Below are 17,155 nucleotides of genomic sequence, written 5' to 3' on the forward strand. Positions count from 1 at the left end.
TGTACCTGTCTCTTTGCAGAACTCGAAGTTTATTCCAGTGGAACAAAGTAGCTGTTCACTGAGTGAATGAAGGAGAAAACGTTTATGAGGATAACTATGTGAAATTAACACCAATGCTCCAAAATCAGGATACAAAGCGATAAAGTATAAAGAGAGAATTACAAATAGAAGATCATAAAAGAATACAAAACTAAAAGGCGGCCAGAGTGTCCCCTGGTGTAATGGGAGACTGCTGATGCGGATAGAGGGAGCAGTGTGGTATGGGGATGAGGGGGGAATAATGCAATGTCGTGCTGAAGGACTGATGGGTTTTGAGCAAAATGTGGTAGCCAGGGTAAATAGAAACTGGCGAGTTATTTGGGGAAAGTATGTTCATGCCTTAACTTGGTTACATGAAAAACATTAACCAGTTGACATAAGGAACTTCACACAATTCCCTTTGCGTTTCAGGTCAAATGGGTCGATTTTCCAGCGAGCTAATTCGAGATGAGCCAAGGTTTTGCAGAACGCTGCACGAGTGCGGCGAACATCAGCACTGATGGATCTGTGGTGGCCCTGTGGGTCCAGAGCATATGTCCAGCTTCCACCTGACAGGAGTGGAGGGTGCACCCTTGTCACTTTGCACAGCCCTGCACCTGTGGTGCCTCGAAATAGCACTGCCATGAAGATCGCACTGCAGGGGAATATGGCACATCAAGGTGAGCAAAGAAAAATAGTGGAGAAGAAAAAGGGAAAGCAACTACTTCACCAGGAAATGCTTCGACAACCTGGCCGCTATCCAGGATGAGTACCGGCTGTTCTCTTCTGCAGCACCATTTCTTCACCTCATCGCTACTTCCGGGAGTGCAGGCTGCAGCCTAACAGCAACTGTACGGCACCTTTTAATAAGGCACTTACAAAAAATGCCAACACTTACCGCCCTTCTTAGCCAGTGCCAGTTGCAATGTGACACAATTAGAGGATCCCTGTGTGCTAGCACTAGGGGATTCAAATTCCTGAGAAAATTACAGTTTTCGGCGCTAAAGTCTAGCAGTACAAAAATTGGGAAATGGGGTTACCATGCAAATCACTAGCGTAATACCCATGAAGCACCTTGCAGCCTTACCGCCACACAAAAAAAAAAAAAAAAACATTTTTCCTCCTTTATTAATGCGGGTCACCAACCACAAAGCAATCCACCAGTCCTTGCGCGGTCTGCCTGCACCTCGTCTCAGTGCACCATAGCAGCACAGACTGGAGCTAAAGGGAAGCGAAGAGGAAAGCATCTCAACGCATGTCAAGCTGCACATCGTAGGAAACATGACTCAATGAGGCCGCTCCCTACACATCAAAAGTGAACCAGCTCCCTCCTACCCAGATATATGCCCATGTAACTCTTCGGGATACCAAACCGTGCTGGTATAGGTTTATATTTTGCTTTGCTTAGATTGTTGCGATTTGGACTTTAATACACGTGTGCTCTTAAAAATGTTCTATATTTTTAATATACACTAGTGTGAACATCTAATGTTTGCGGATCTCTCTTGATGTTAAACAGTACAACATACCAAACACTCAATCTAAGGCTCAGGGTGTCTGCTCAGCCTCGTTATCAAGTGAGTATGTGGACCTATAAAGAGAAAATCCTTTGCAGATCTTACCAAGATTGGCTTTCCAGAATCATACGCCAGTATTGGTTCTGAAAAACCTCATACCCTCAACAGAGGCAATAGTAGCGCAAGGTCTCCTCACATAGAAAGGTAAAGAACAGAAAACCACAACGTACCGGACACAAAATGTGTGTCATTTCATCATATTGTCACTTTATTTTCAAATCATCATTATAATAATGATGCTGGATGACCTTGTAGCTCCCATTATGTTAATACTTTTATACTGCACCAAAACCTCACCAGTAATAGTATCTGGCGCCCATGTAGTAGATTCAGAAAGAAGCTGTATATTTCGTGACACACAGGCATGAACAGATCCTGAAGGCAGGCGAGGATGCCAGGACCAGGTAATATGGCTGTTCCTCTGCCAACTACAACATCTCGTGCTCTTCTAAATCTCCAATTGAGTCTATGTCCTTAAAACAGGAATAATGTGACCATTTATGAAATTCCAGTCATGATGACTTGACAACTATTGATATGTACGTGCCACGTCACTGAGAACCGTGGCGGTAAAAATAAATAAATAAATTTAAAAAATAGTCAGAACTGCCAGGCAGTCCCCGTGCCGACCCTTACACATACCTGATGGGTCTTTTTGTTCCACCGGGCCTTACATCAGCGCTGCGGGCCCCTCTCCCTCACCAGGAGATATTAAACACTGGCGACGAGGGCGCGAAACAGCCTGCGCTTAGCACTTCATTATCCATTAATACCGGTTTCCTGCAGAATACATCTCCACACACATACTCTGCAGGAGCAGCAGGAACTCACACCAGCACCCCCAGAAGGCACCAAAACAAGGAAAGTGGGGACAGCTACACAGCATCCATAACAGGGGGCAGCCGTTTTCCAGGTGAAAGGGACCACCCCAACCTGCACTATGGGACAGTTGCGCCAGGATAGACATGGCAGAAGGTACACCCGCACCCAGGCCAGGCACCCCATCTCGAATGTCAGCGTTGCTCACCACACCTTCAACGGTACAAGGATAGAGCAGCACTACTGCAGCAAACTAGGCCCTTTTGACCCATGTACAGACCCCTCATCAGTGAGGCCCACGTGGACCATGTGGCTACAAATGTTTGAGATGGCTATGGCCTGCAAAGACGTCATAACACCAAAAAAGATTAAGTCTCACCTACTGTTGAATGTAGGGGACGATGGGTTGCACATCTTCAACTTCCTAGCCACACGGGATGGTACAGGCGTGTACAAGTCGGCGAAACAAGCTATTCAAGCTACACATCAACACAACAGCCCAAAGCAGTGTGGCACAGGAGGATGCCCTTCCACATGCGAGACCTGGTTGCCAAGCAGCTGCACAAGCTCGAGAAAGCAGACGGGAGAGACAGTAGCAGGTCCAAGACCGTGGGTCTCCCCAATGGTCATCACAAGGAAACCGAAACAACCAGGGAAGGTACGCATTTCTATCGACAGGAGTCTACCAAACGCTAGCGTAATCAGGGAAGGACACATTACCCCGACCCTGGATGAGATTGTGACAGGCCGGACGGGATCCCGATTCTTCTCCAAACTAAACCTGAATGGCGGGTATCACCAGTTGAAATTGCACAGAGGCTCACAGCACATTACTACTTTCTCAACACACCTTGGCCTAAGACGGTACAAAAGACTGAACTTTTGGGATATCATACGCAGCAGAAGTATTCCGGCAGATGATCCAATCTGTCATCCAGTGCATCCCAGGGGTCCTCAACATCAGCAATGGCATCCTGGTACATGCCAATAGCAGAGAAAAACACCTGTGCCGATGATGCAGTCCTCGACAGACTAGAGAACGCTGGGCTCACTATCCATAAGGAGAAATGGGAATTCCTGTAGAAAAAGTTAACTTTCTTCAGCTAAGTTTTCAATAGCAAAGAAGGGGGCGGGGAGGGGGTAGGGGGAGTCGGCTGACCCCCTCAAAGTCGCAGACATCAAAGCAGCGATACTGCCACTATGCCCACAGGGATATGCAGCTTCCTAGGTATGGCCACGTATTGTGGCAGGTTCATACCCAGCTTAGTCACCATCTCGGAACCCCTGAGGGAGCTGACCAAATCCAACACCAAATGCGACTGGAACACTTGCTGCCAAGAGGCGTTCGAGCAGATCAAAGAATCACTGTCGGCGGATACGACCATGGCCTACTTCGATGCCACGCTACAAAACAGAGCACTAGGTAGACGCAAGCCCCATCAGGTTGGGAGCGATCCCGGTACAACCATCTCCAACCGCCCCCCCCTCCCCGACGCCTCCAGAGCAACGATACTCGCACAGAGAAAGAAGCCATCGCTGTTCTATGGGTTTGCCGACATTTTCACCACTACGGTCAGAAGTTCAAGGCCTACACCGATCATAAACCCCCCCCCCCCCCTCCCAGCAATACCGATATTCACAGGCTCGGCCCCACATCCTCCAGCAAGGATCGAAAAAGGTCTACTGCACCCTCAGGCAGTACAAATAAATTTAACTTACTGTATCAAGTAGGGGCAGACAACCCCACGTATTTTCTGTCCAGACACCCGAGAGCGGCGACGGCAGTGGTAGTCCGGGAGTCTAAGGAGACAAAAGAACACATCTACCAGATTGTGATTACCATGAAACCCAGACCAGTCAGTCAGCATTGCAGACATCCTGGAGGCAATGAACGCCGACCAGTGCTGCGACATAGTAAAAAATGCAATACTTGCAGGCGAGTGGAAGTCCTTCCTCTGCAACATCCACAATCACACGGTGGCCGCCAGAGACTTCCTGACAGGGGCGTTCACGATCTGCCATGAGCTGTCCATCACACCACCGAAGCCTGAACCAATCCGATCCGCCCGAGGGGCACGCCATGCTGGGAGGGTATTAGTGTTGATTTCTGCGCAGTACAGTCACCATGGACAATTACTCACGCAACCCTGAGGTAGAGATCATGCAGACAACAGTGGTGGAAGCAATGATTATAGCCCTGGAGAAGATATTCGCCACATGGGCTGCCAAAGTACATTAAGAGCGACAACGGGCCCCCCTTTCAGGGTTAGAAGCTGATCACCACATCACCTCAAGATGGCCACAAGCTAACGGTGACGCTGAACGATTTATGAAGACAATAAACAAGGTACTGCGCATAGCGAAGGTCCAGAATAGCCCATGGAAGGTAGATCTATACTGGTTCCTCCGAAACTAGCGGTTGACACCACAAACCTCCACTGACACGCCCCCCAGCAGATTCGATGTATGGGACCGTCCTGAACTCAAGAATACCTCTCCACCCAAGCAAACGGGTGAACAACGTGGACCAGAGGTGTACACACACACCAGAAGAGTGGCCGCCAACGAGCACATGAGCGTTAGACGCCGAGCTAGAGAAACTCGGTACAAGGTGGTGGATCAAGTGTTTGTTTTGCACAACGCCTCAAAGTCGAAGCTAGCGACCCAATATGACCCCAGCCCATGTTGGGAGATCCAGAGGAAAGGGACAATGATAATGGCCAGTCGAGGCCACGAGACAATTGCAAGGAACGCATCCTGGTTCAAACGAGTCCCTGACACCATGTGGAAGGAAGGCCAAGACCAGTCACTGGAGGAGTCGGGCCTGGCCCTGATCCCGTGGTCCAAGCAGAGAAGGACGAGGCAACGGCCAGCCCCATCGCTGACAACAAGGAGGGCACAGTCAACGGACCACTCCAGCTACACAGCCGGTACAACCTGAGGGCTGCCCCAAGGCCCCCGGGTAAGCTGGAAGACTATGTATGTGAATAAGGAGTGAAGGTATAATACTATGCTCAATGAGCAAGTAGTGACTGTTGATATATGTGTTTTGCTTTGGGGAAAGAGGAATGTTATGTATGCGCTATGTCCCCCTCAAGACGTGGCTGTGATAAAGAGCCTGGGGGCAGAACTTCCCGGCAGTCCCCGCACCGAACCTTACACACGCCCGATGTGTCTTCTTGCTCACGCAAGCCCTTACATCAGCGCTGCAGAGCCCCTCTATATGAAACACAACTTTCAGCAGTCCGATGGTCTGAATACTTCTGTTTCACATAGACATTACCCTTTGTAGTAACTGTTCAACAATGGTATACAAAACAAAAATACTTTTCACAAACAGCACATAAAAGCTTGTATCCACTAGCAAAGCTCAACCTATTGGCTTTGTGAATGCACCCCTGCTTGCTTGTAGGTGGTGGATCCATGTGTTCACCCTCTTGGGTTGCTCCATTGTGCAACTCCTGACTTCTCATTTCACTGTCCCTCGTTCCAGTGCCTCCCCTGGTCTAAAAGGATGACTTTAGAGACCATCCTGGGGTCATCTGATGATCAGCGAACTACACTAGAAGTCATTCCCACATCATCATGGTGGCTGATGATTTGGGGACGAGCTTAGGATGACTTAATGAATATGTCAACATCATCCCCATTTTAGAACACTCTTTGTTCCTGATGCTTTTAGGATGACCTACTGATCACTTCAAGAGATTGCACGTTTGTCCCTGATGATATGGGGAGGATTCTTGGATGACCTACCGATTACTTCAAGAGCATTGCCATGAAACAGGTTTGTTCTTGATGATTTGGGGATGACTTAATGATTACTTCAGAACAGTAAGTTTGTAGGATGATATGCAGACCAATACAGATTGTAATTTTGCGTTTGCTTAGTTGCACTTATGCTGAATGATTCCCCCACCATGGCAAGGGTAAAGCTTGAGACTATGTTGGGCCAAAGTGGAAGCCAGATGCCTAAACATAGCATGCACCCGTGAGAATCCTTTGCCATCCCAGTCAAAAGCAGGCACCCATCACCCTCACAAGCCCCAATGTGGCATGGATAAAGCCTGAGACTATGTTGGGCCAAAGTGGAAGAAAGAGGCCTAAACATAGCATGCACCCACTGGGTGAGAATCCTTTGCCATCCCAGTCAAAAGCAGGAACCCAGCACCCTCACAATCAATACATTTCCATGTTGACTTTTTCGGTACACGTTGGTGTAGTCCCACTGTGTGAGACCACACAACACTTATCTGCTTGGTATTAGGTAAGCCCACCTTTTGGTATAGGTCTGAACTACACAGGTTGGCAGTGTGACTGAGCAGCCAGGCCTATCTCAAGAGCGATAACTGTGAGCTGTACAAATGAAATCTGTAAATACAAGTAGCCAAGTACTCAAGGTTTCATTTATAAATAGTTGTTTATTTAATTAACATCAATTTTTAAATAAACGTGCAATTCATGTAACAATGTAAATATACTTTAAAATTACTTTTCAGAATCAGAGCAAGTTAGTGGATAATCTTTGGATATGCTTTATACACAATTGCTACACCCTGGGGTGACTTCAATCACAAGGACAGTAATGGCATTTATGTATCACACTAGGTTGTAGAAAGGGAAGGTTTAAAGGAAGGAAAAAGGTTAAACAGGTTCTCAGTATATGTGAGGACAACTAAATCTTCCAATGAAATCTAGACAAGCCTTTCCCAGCAGTAACAGTCTAAAACAGGTTACTATCTATGAGGGACAAACCATATCAAAGTCAGTGGGTTAGAAGAGTCTGCAGGGAGCCAGAACAGCCAAAATCAATTTGAGACAGTCTTTGGAGCGGAGGTACTTCTTAGGATCAAAAGGCTTGCACAAAGTTAGAGAGTCTGTTAGAAAATCACTTGTCGGGTCACAAGCTGTGAAAACAAGAGTTGGAATCAACTCTAAAAGTAATCCACTGCAATTCCCAACTGAGAAAAGCAAGGCTACAAGACAGTGAGGTAAGTACCCTAAGTCTAAACAGTACCTCTGGTTTGAAGAAGAGTGGTCCAGCTGGCTTCTGTCCTGCTACAGCGTTACAGACCCTGTGTTCCTGAGCCTTAGTTGTGGGGACAAGAGGGAGAACATCTGTAGGGCTCCTGCGGTGGTACTTCGGAGGTCATTGGCAGCTAAGGGCTCTTTTCGGTTTCAGTGCTTAGTAAACAGCACGGTTGCTGATCTCTGGTACCGGTTGGGCTTCCTTCACTCCTTGTGTCTGGTGAGGGGACCCTAGCTCTGGGTCGTCCTGCTTCTGGAGGGTCCTTAGGAGACTCCTGGAGCTTCTAGCAGGATTTCAGACATTTCACTCGACTACGGATTCCTCGACCCACAGCACTTGCAGCAATGAAAAAGTACAGCCAGACAGGGAAGATGGTCCAGTGGAGTTCGTCTCTGGGTTAGTTGGTCCCACTAACCCAAGGGGAGAAGTCGTCCATTCCGAAGCTTCTCTGTTTGAAAAGGGAGTTTCAGCACAGCAGCAGGGCTTCACCAGGCAACTCAAAAAGGTCCAGGAGGATGCAGCAAGCTTCGTTCACGGTTTCTTCGTCGGGTGTTTCTCCCAGTGGTCGACTCTGCCTCTAGTCCCAAAACCCTCGCTTTTTAAGCAGGTTTCTCCCATTCATGCACAGCCTAGGCTGTCAATGACACATCAGGGTCGCTGTCCTGAAAGTACAGCCAGCCAGCCATTCAGGACTGGTTGCATTCAGGCATTCCTAGAGACAAAGAACAGGGGAGTTTCGGGACCCTCCCTCACATCCTGTCCTTCCAGACACACTGGAAACAGAGGCGGGCCTCAGGGCTGAAGTGCACCAAAGGCAAGACAAACAAAGGGCTCCAATCTGTTTGACGCACAGAGTAAAACCCAAGAAAGACCTCACAAACAGAAAATTGCAAAAAAAGAAGATCGGGCTGTTTTTATAAAATGGTCACCCCTGGGTGCTATACTGCAGCTGGGGGTTCAGCCTGCTGTAGAAAAGCACAACGGTAGGAAAAATGAAACCACTGCCACTAGCCATTTAAAAGTAGGGAGGGCAACATACAAATGTTACATGAGAATGTAGGATAAGGAGCTACTAGGTAACCCCCCAGCACTCCACTTAAAATGGTGTGTGCTGGACCTACAAAGAGAAAAGGTAAGTAAAGTCAATTTCACTTTACTATTCTTGGGATCAGTAGTTTACACAAGAAAAGGTATTTTAAACCTTATGAGAAATCTGAAGGATTTCTCAGTGACACTGCACTGAAGGTGCTGTGTGTCACCATACAAAAAGTAGATGCATATGGAGTTTGTCAGACTCCAAAAACAGTGAAAACACATAATCCAAAAGGTCAAAACACATGAGGCAGTGGGAAAAGGGTCTCACTGACTCCAGGGTTAAAATTAAAAAGTCCAACAGTCCAGCAAAAGAGCTAGGGGTCTCTAAGGTTGAAGGGAATCAGCACAGAAATGAGAATTCTCCCCAACATCACTGCACCAATATATGGCAGCATTCACATGCACTCCTTCACACATTATTCAGGTTTGCTTTGCGCAAAATCCAATAATCAACAACCATAACGAAAAGTACCTCCATGATAAAAAAAAACAAAAGAAAAGGATCCAAAAATAAAAGCAGCAATAAACAAACAGAACCACAAAGTCCCATCAACCGAGGTCTCAACTACCCACAACCTACCAAATACAAGCAACAAGTAAACCACACACAGCAAAGACTAAACCCAAAAGACCATGAAAAACACCAATCGAAAGAGGACGCCCACTAAGGAACACAACCCACGCATCATGCCTCGCCACAAGAAAGACAAAGAAGTCAGAAAAGACAAAAGAAATAATAAGAAATCCCAAACCACTCGGGAAGGCACGGACCAGCATGATCCCACAACCCCAAAAAACTCGGCAAACATCTGAGATGGCCCATGGAGACATACAAATAACAGAGCAAAGACAGACTACAATGCTCGCTACCTGTCCCCATACGACAACGTGGTAAACAAAAACAGCACAGCAACAACGAACCGACAGCCAACAAGCTTCATGAATACAGATCCAACCAGGACACAAACGGATGACAACTAATAAACAATCACAACCCGGTCTCCACCATGGACAATACCCCTACCAGAACAACAAACAAATTGGAAACCATCACACTCACTCTACACCCCCTATAGCACCAAGGCTGGAACAGCAGAGGGGTAGCTACCCTATTTACCACCCGGAAACGAACCAACCCCACAATAAACCTTATCGGTCTACTCGACATAGAGACTGACCAACAAAGAACCACCCCACCCAAAAGACTCAACCGGGAAAAACCCACCTGGAACGGAAACCCAACCAACACCACACCGGTCAGAACAAACAATACTAACAACAACACAAAAGGTAAATCCAGCAAACTACACTGCAGCCTCCTCAACATTAGATCCATGGCAAACCACTCAACAGAAATCAATGACCTCCTAAGCGAAGGAGACACAGACGTGCTCTTCCTTACTGAAACCTGGCTATCAGATAACTATAAAGCCATCGCGAACAAAGCAATACACGACAATTATAAATTAATACACGCCAACAGAGAAAACCGAAGAGGAGGTGGAATCGCAACTATACACAAAAAACACGCCTGAGCATCTCGAATCATCACAACCAACGCGGAAGACTATGAATCCCTCCAAATCAAGATAGAGCTCAACGACCAATCCAACATAGTATTCCTACTGATCTACAAACCATCTTCTTACAACCAAACTAACGGACGAGACCGCCATGCTATCAACCCACCACAACAACCTAGGCGAAAGAGATCCCACCGATACAAACATAGATACAACAGAAGACACACTCAACAATTGGATCACCAAAGCAATTAACCAATAAGCACCAGCTAAAACATTCAAAGCAACACTAAAAGAACTGGCAGCAAAATGGTTCACAGAACTGAAAAAACATCCCAAAAAAAAAAAAAAACTGCAAAATGGAGAGAACAATACACCAGACAAGACTAAATAAAATACCAAAGACAACTCAAACTGTACAAAGCGACAGTCCTCAAAGCACAAAAAATGTTTTACAAAGAATTATAAATACTACGCTATAGAATCGGCAAACAATTCACAGAAAGAACTCCATCACCCCTACACACTTTGTGACAGACACTTACACCAGAGTAGGGTCTGTGTAGCAGCTGTAAAGCGGTTACTTTCTCTGCAAGCATTAGCCGGCGAAGGTATATATGTTTAGTTTATTCATTTGTATTGCGCACCAGACCCGAGGGTATGAGGGCGCAGAGGCAACAAGCTTATTCACAGCTTGGTTACAGGTTATTATGCATTACAGTAAATATATTGGGCAATGGAAGGCACAAATTTTTCAGATGTACAGATAAGGCAGAAAAAAAGTTTACAAATTTACAGAGAAGGCACAAAAGTTTACAAATGAACATAATTCACATGGTGTACTGCAGTGGGCTGGATAGTATTAGTGGTCATTGTTCTTTATCCAATGGATTTAGTTGCGTCTGAAATGTGTGTAGGTTTGGGGTGTCCTTAGGGAGGGTGGTAGGGAGTTCCAGTGTTGGGCTGCTTTCACCTGGAAGCTGTTGCCACCCATTCTGGTGCGTTTGAACCTGGGGAATGTTAGCAGGTTTGCGTTGGACGTTCTGGTAGGTCTATTAGAGGTGTATTTGCTTATTCTATCAACTAGGTAGCTGGGGGCAGCGTTGTTGAGGCATTTGTGTGTTAGTGAGGCTACTTTGAGCAAGATTGTATCCGTGGTGTTGAGCCAGTTATGGGTTCTCCTAATGTTAGAGATGTGTTCTCTCTTAGGGATGCTGAGCGTTGCTCTGAGGGCGTTGTTTTGTAGTGTCTGTATTTTGTTGGTGACCTGCTTGCTAGCTCCTACATAGAGGGCATTACAGTAGTCATGTTTTGATAATACAAGGGCTCTGGCTAGCATAATGCAGCTCTGGGTGGATAAGAAGGGTTTGGCTGCTCTTATAAGCTTACACGTGTAGGCCGTGGAGGATGCCATAGAGCTAACCTGATTCTGGAAGGAAAGTGAGTAGTCGATGTATATTCCTAAAGTTTTCACTTCTTTGGCTACCTTGATCGGGTTACCGTCTATAAAGAAGCTGGTGTAGTTGTGGTCCGATTTGGTTAGGTTAGAGGTGGAGCCAAGGATGAGGAGTTCAGTCTTGTCATCATTCAGGCATAGACTGTGAGAAGCCATCCATGCCTGGATGATGAGGTACACCTTGTTAACCAAGGCCAAATCATGGTTGTAATCTCCCGTCAACGGGAGGAGGATCTGTGTATCATCGGCGTAATTAGTGTAGGTGATACCAAGACCATCTAGATCATCAAACAAGGGCTTCGTGAAAACGTTGTACAGTGTAGGGGAGAGGCATGAACCTTAGGGGACTCCACATGTGATGGAGATGGGGTCGGCGGCGGCAGAGGTGGAGAAGACACGCATGGATCTGTTGCTGAGGAAAGACTCAATCCAGCCGATGGCTTCTTGGGAGAAGTGGGCAGCTGAATCCAAGTGGTTGCATAAGATTTTATGATCAACTAGATCGAATGCCGCGGAGAGGTCCAGGAGAAGTAATAGAGCAGTTTTCCCCTTGTCTCAAAGGGTGTCAATTTGAACCTTCAGGTCGATGAGGGCCGTTTCTGTCCCGTGTTGGGCTCTGAAGCCAGCTTGCCGAATACCTAGGAGATGGTTTATTTCAAGGTATTTTTGGATTTGTTGGTAGGCTGTCTTGTCTAATATCTTGAGCAGGAATGGGACGGTGGTAATAGGTCTGTAGTTAGTGGGAATGGAGGGGTCAAGAGAGGGCTTCTTAAGAAGGGGGGAGGACCCAGGACTCTTTAAGGTTGCTGGGAACGGTACCTGAGGAGAAGGAGGCGTTAATGAGTCTGGTGATGAATGGCGAGAGGTCTCTTGCCGCATTGTTGATGATTTGTGGGGGGCAAAGGTCGCCCAGACAGTTAGATGCTTTTAGGCTGAGAATGATTTTTTCCACTTCAAGAGTGGAAACCTTGGAAAAGCTGAAGCGCGTGCGGTTGGGTCGTGGGTGTTAAGGAGTGGGGGCGCGGGGCGGTATTAGTTGGTTTAGCTAAGGATTCTTTCTTATTTTTAATTTTAGTTTGTAGGCCTGTGACTTTATTGTTTAGGGCATTTTGGACACTAGTGCACCATTGTTTGTCCTTCACAAGTGTCACGAGTGAGCACCAGTGTTTCCAGTTCTTTAATGATCGTAAACAGCTCTTTGGTGCTGGAATTGGATTGTGCAATTCTCTGGTTGTAGGACTCTTGTTTGGCAGCAACGATTTCTTTTTTGTAGTTGGATGTTAGTTTATTAAGCGTTATCTTGTTATGGTCTGTGGGAGACTGTCTACAGGCTTGTTCCATTTTGCGTTTTCTAATCTAAGAGCTTTAAGGTGGCTGGAGAACCATTGGTCGAGATGCTTTTTTGGTTTACCTTTTCTTAGTTTTAGTGGTGCCATGGAGTCCAAGGCTGTGCACATGGTTTTGTTGTAGCTTTCTACAAGGCCGTGGGGGTAAGAGGTAGCAGGGAGTTGGTTGAGCCTTGGGAGGATGTGTAGGATCAATTTTTCCACTGTGATATTTTTCTTACTTCTCGTGGGGATGGCTGAGGCTAGCACATTATTGGTGATGGGGATCGAAGCTTCAAGGGTAAAGGAGAGGAGGTGGTGGTCCAACCATGGTTGAGGGGAGTTATTAGTGATGGAGGCCGCGCAGTTATAGTCTGCTACCCAGTCAAGGGTTCTCCCTTTGTTATGGGTGGGGCCAGATACTTTTTGGGTAAAGCCAAGTTCAGACAGAGTATTGTTAATGAGTGTGGCCTGATGATCTTTGGGGTCTTTAAAGCCAAGGTTGAAGTCCCCTAGGAGGAGGCACTGGGAGGAGTTTTTTAGGTTATTGGTTAGGATGGTGCTGAGGTCTTCCTCGAAGGATCCTAAGGGTCCAGGAGGACTGTAGAGTAAGTGAATGGATATCGTTTGGGAATTGGCCGTGGGCAGCTTAACAGTGAGCGATTCACATGAAGGGAGGTGGGTAGAGGAGTCAAGTCTAATGTTAATTTGAGTTTTGATAATTACAGCCAGGCCGCCGCCTCTAGATTCTGTTCTATCCGCACGGAGGATGATATACTTGTCAGGGATGGCTAGTGAGAGGGTTGGACCTGCGGCTGCGTGGAGCCAGGACTCAGTTATGGCTAAAAAATCTAAATCTTCTGCTAGATCTGTAGCATGGGCTATTATAGAGCGTGCGTTAATGAGGGCATATATATATAGTAACTTACACCAGAGCACGGTCTGTGTAGTAGCTGCACAGCAGTTACTCCCTCTGCGAGCATTATCCAGAACAGGTATTTTTATATATAGTAATTTACACCAGAGTAGCCGCACAGCAGTTACTGCCTCTGCTAGCATTATCCAGAACAGGTATTTATAGCAACTTACACCAGAGCAGGGTCTGTGTAGTAGCTGCACAGCAGTTACTGCCTCTGCGAGCATTATCCAGAACAGGTATTTATAGCAACTTACACCAGAGCAGGGTCTTTGTAGTAGCTGCACAGCAGTTACTGCCTCTGCGAGCATTATCCAGAACAGGTATTTATAGCAACTTACACCAGAGCAGGGTCTGTGTAGTAGCTGCACAGCAGTTACTGCCTCTGCGAGCATTATCCAGAACAGGTATTTATAGTAACTTACACCAGAGTAGGGTCTGTGTAGTAGCTGCACAGCAGTTACTGCCTCTGCGAGCATTATCCAGAACAGGTATATATATATATATATATATATATATATATATAGTAACTTACACCAGAGCAGGGTCTGTGTAGTAGCTGCACAGCAGTTACTGCCTCTGCGAGCATTATCCAGAACAGGTGTATATATATATATATATATAGTAACTTACACCAGAGCAGGGTCTGTGTAGTAGCTGCACAGCAGTTACTGCCTCTGCGAGCATTATCCAGAACAGGTATTTATAGTAACTTACACCAGAGTAGGGTCTGTGTAGTAGCTGCACAGCAGTTACTGCCTCTGCGAGCATTATCCAGAACAGGTATATATATATATAGTAACTTACACCAGAGCAGGGTCTGTGTAGTAGCTGCACAGCAGTTACTGCCTCTGCGAGCATTATCCAGAACAGGTGTATATATATAGTAACTTACACCAGAGCAGGGTCTGTGTAGTAGCTGCACAGCAGTTACTGCCTCTGCGAGCATTATCCAGAACAGGTGTATATATATAGTAACTTACACCAGAGCAGGGTCTGTGTAGTAGCTGCACAGCAGTTGCTTGCAGAGCCTGAACCCTACCGTAAATGAGCTTCGAGCAGCTACTGTGTCTAGAATGCCAACAGGCTGCCCCGTGTAATTTCAAAACCAGATGTTTAGAAAATCACGTACTTCCAATATTTAATTTCAACAACAAATGAATAAGTACAATACAAGGAATTACAGCTTCAACGTGCGTTCCTAGAGGTTGCAAAAGGGCTCCTAATAACAATATAACAACAAAGGGGTGAGAACGTCTAAGTTGATGGATGCTAAAAGAAACGCATATAAAATTCACTACAAGAGCTGGATCGCATGCACTCACCTGATGCTGCCTGGAATCTGCGTATGCGCGTTTCCTAAAGGGAAGTTTTCTAGTTCCCATTCGAGAAACGGACCCTAGCAACGTTCACCTGCTCAGCATCACGTGGGCTGCTCTGCATCACGTGGGCTGCTCTCACGTGGGCTACTCTGCATCACGTGGGTTTAAGCAGTCACATCATCTATTTTACAGGAGAGGGAAGGCAAGGCGGTGTTCTGTAATATTCGTATCCCATAAGGATCCGGTATCCGCTGGTCTTCGGCTCATTGCTGATTTGCTGCATTAAGCCTGAGCAGTGGCCCCTCTTCCGAGCTGTCACAGACATAAGCAGCAGAGCACTACGCCAGCGGCCTCCATTGCTGTAATAGAAAAAACACGGTTCATTCTGAGAGAAAACTTTGCATTAAAACGCGAGGCTGTCTTTGAGGAAGCCGCTGATGTAAAGCGTTCTCTCAGAATAATAAACAGTGATTAATCTATAATCACAACGGAACGAAGCTCGGCATTGCATAAACTTTAACTTGTCATTAAGATACGAGGCTTCGACTGAAGCCATTAATGACTCCTTACAGTTCATGAAATGTCGAGCTGCGCTTTGTGGTAGTAACAAGACAGTTAGATCTTATAAAAAGCCTCCCTATATTGTCCTGTCAGTGGAGTATCCAACATTGCAAGATGTGGTGGGGGGGCAATTCCAGGTTGTCTTATTCGTGCCCACAAACCGCCCACCCCTGCCCCAAGCTATTTTTTTGGTAACATTACTAGTGGCATCTCGCATTTTAACACAACAAAAAAAAAAACAGCAGAATCATTACAGATGCAGGGAACTCATCTATTAGAGCTCTGTCCAGGCGCTCTGGGGCAAAATACATTGCACATCTCCTTATTTTCATATGGATTGCACCAACAGACATTACTTCACAGAAAGCACATGCAAGGAGCATCATCAGTCTTTGATACTTGGAGGCGCCAGGCAACTGACTTTAGAATAAGTTGTCATAAGTAAACCAAGTGGCAAATAATTTTGTGGTGCTAAATACCTAAATTGCACTGTTATATATGGAGCAAGTCAGGCTTTAAAAAAAAATAACAGCATGATATATTAAAGCTTTGAAGTGAATCACTTACAGAGCTGCAGATAAGACACAGTCTGATTACATGATCTGCCCAGGATCACACACTTTGGTTAAATTGTGAAACCGGGAAGTGGACAATTTAAGCAACTGAGCACATCTTCCCAGTTTTAGTTCATATAGATATTTATTAAGGTTTCCCTTTGCATTTCATGTGCTTAAATACTAATTTATTGATATCAATGCCTTGGAAACAAAGCACATTACATAACACACTTCCCTTTCATTATTAACTTTACACTATACATCACTATAGAAATATGTTGAGCAATAAGAGGATGGATTTGGTTTTATTGTCCCCATCCAGCATGCAAAGTCACAATAGCATCATGCAGATTAATCTGAGCCTAACAAATCCCCCTTGGGTAAAGCAATAGTCATTATTTCATAAAGCCTGCAGCATTATGCAACCTTCTCACACCTGATCACACCCTGCCATGCACATTCCTAAAGGGACAAAAGTCCCTGCTAATAGTACCCCCTCCCTCTCAGCAGTGCCTAATGGCTCACATTGAAATGCTCTGTTGACACAGAGCAACTTGAGAGCCTCTCTGCTGCTGCCCTGAGCTCCTTGGGACATTGTCCTGCCAGAGGTTTCGGAAAGGGTAAGGTGTCCTGCTGCCAGGACAATTACTTTGCTGAGCAGGAATTACTGAGCACACATTGTCCTGGCAGCGGGACACCTTTCTCTTTGGGCACCCTCATTGAGGTGCCGCACGGGAGTGGTGGCCCACTGACGAAAGTCCCGGTCAGGCTCTAAAAAGAGCCTGTGGGGTGGCAACATGCCCCCCCCCCCGGCTCGGTACGCCACTGTTAATTGATCAGTCAGCTGAACTGCATTGAGTTAAATGAAACTTAGTTGGTTATATGTTTATTTGTAGCTTAAAAAATCACAGCTGTCAACACTTGGTGGGTTATATGATTATTAGTAGCTTAATAAAT

The 17,155-nt window shown here is 46.1% G+C and overlaps 1 protein-coding gene across 2 annotated transcripts in view; it reads right to left on the reverse strand.

Annotated features, from left to right (window-relative positions):
* The window catches only part of MROH1 (maestro heat like repeat family member 1), a 2,813,132-nt gene extending 2,797,955 nt beyond the window's left edge, over positions 1-15,177 (reverse strand). For both annotated transcript variants that reach the window (XM_069621886.1, XM_069621885.1), the window contains exon 1: positions 15,084-15,177. The gene's annotated coding sequence lies outside the window, so the exon portion shown is untranslated. The remainder of the gene's footprint in view (positions 1-15,083) is intronic.
* Positions 15,178-17,155: the final 1,978 nt, after the last annotated feature.

This window comes from Ambystoma mexicanum, chromosome 5q, assembly GCF_040938575.1.
Source record: "Ambystoma mexicanum isolate Mex_15411 chromosome 5q, UKY_AmexF1_1, whole genome shotgun sequence".
NCBI lineage: Eukaryota > Metazoa > Chordata > Amphibia > Caudata > Ambystomatidae > Ambystoma > Ambystoma mexicanum.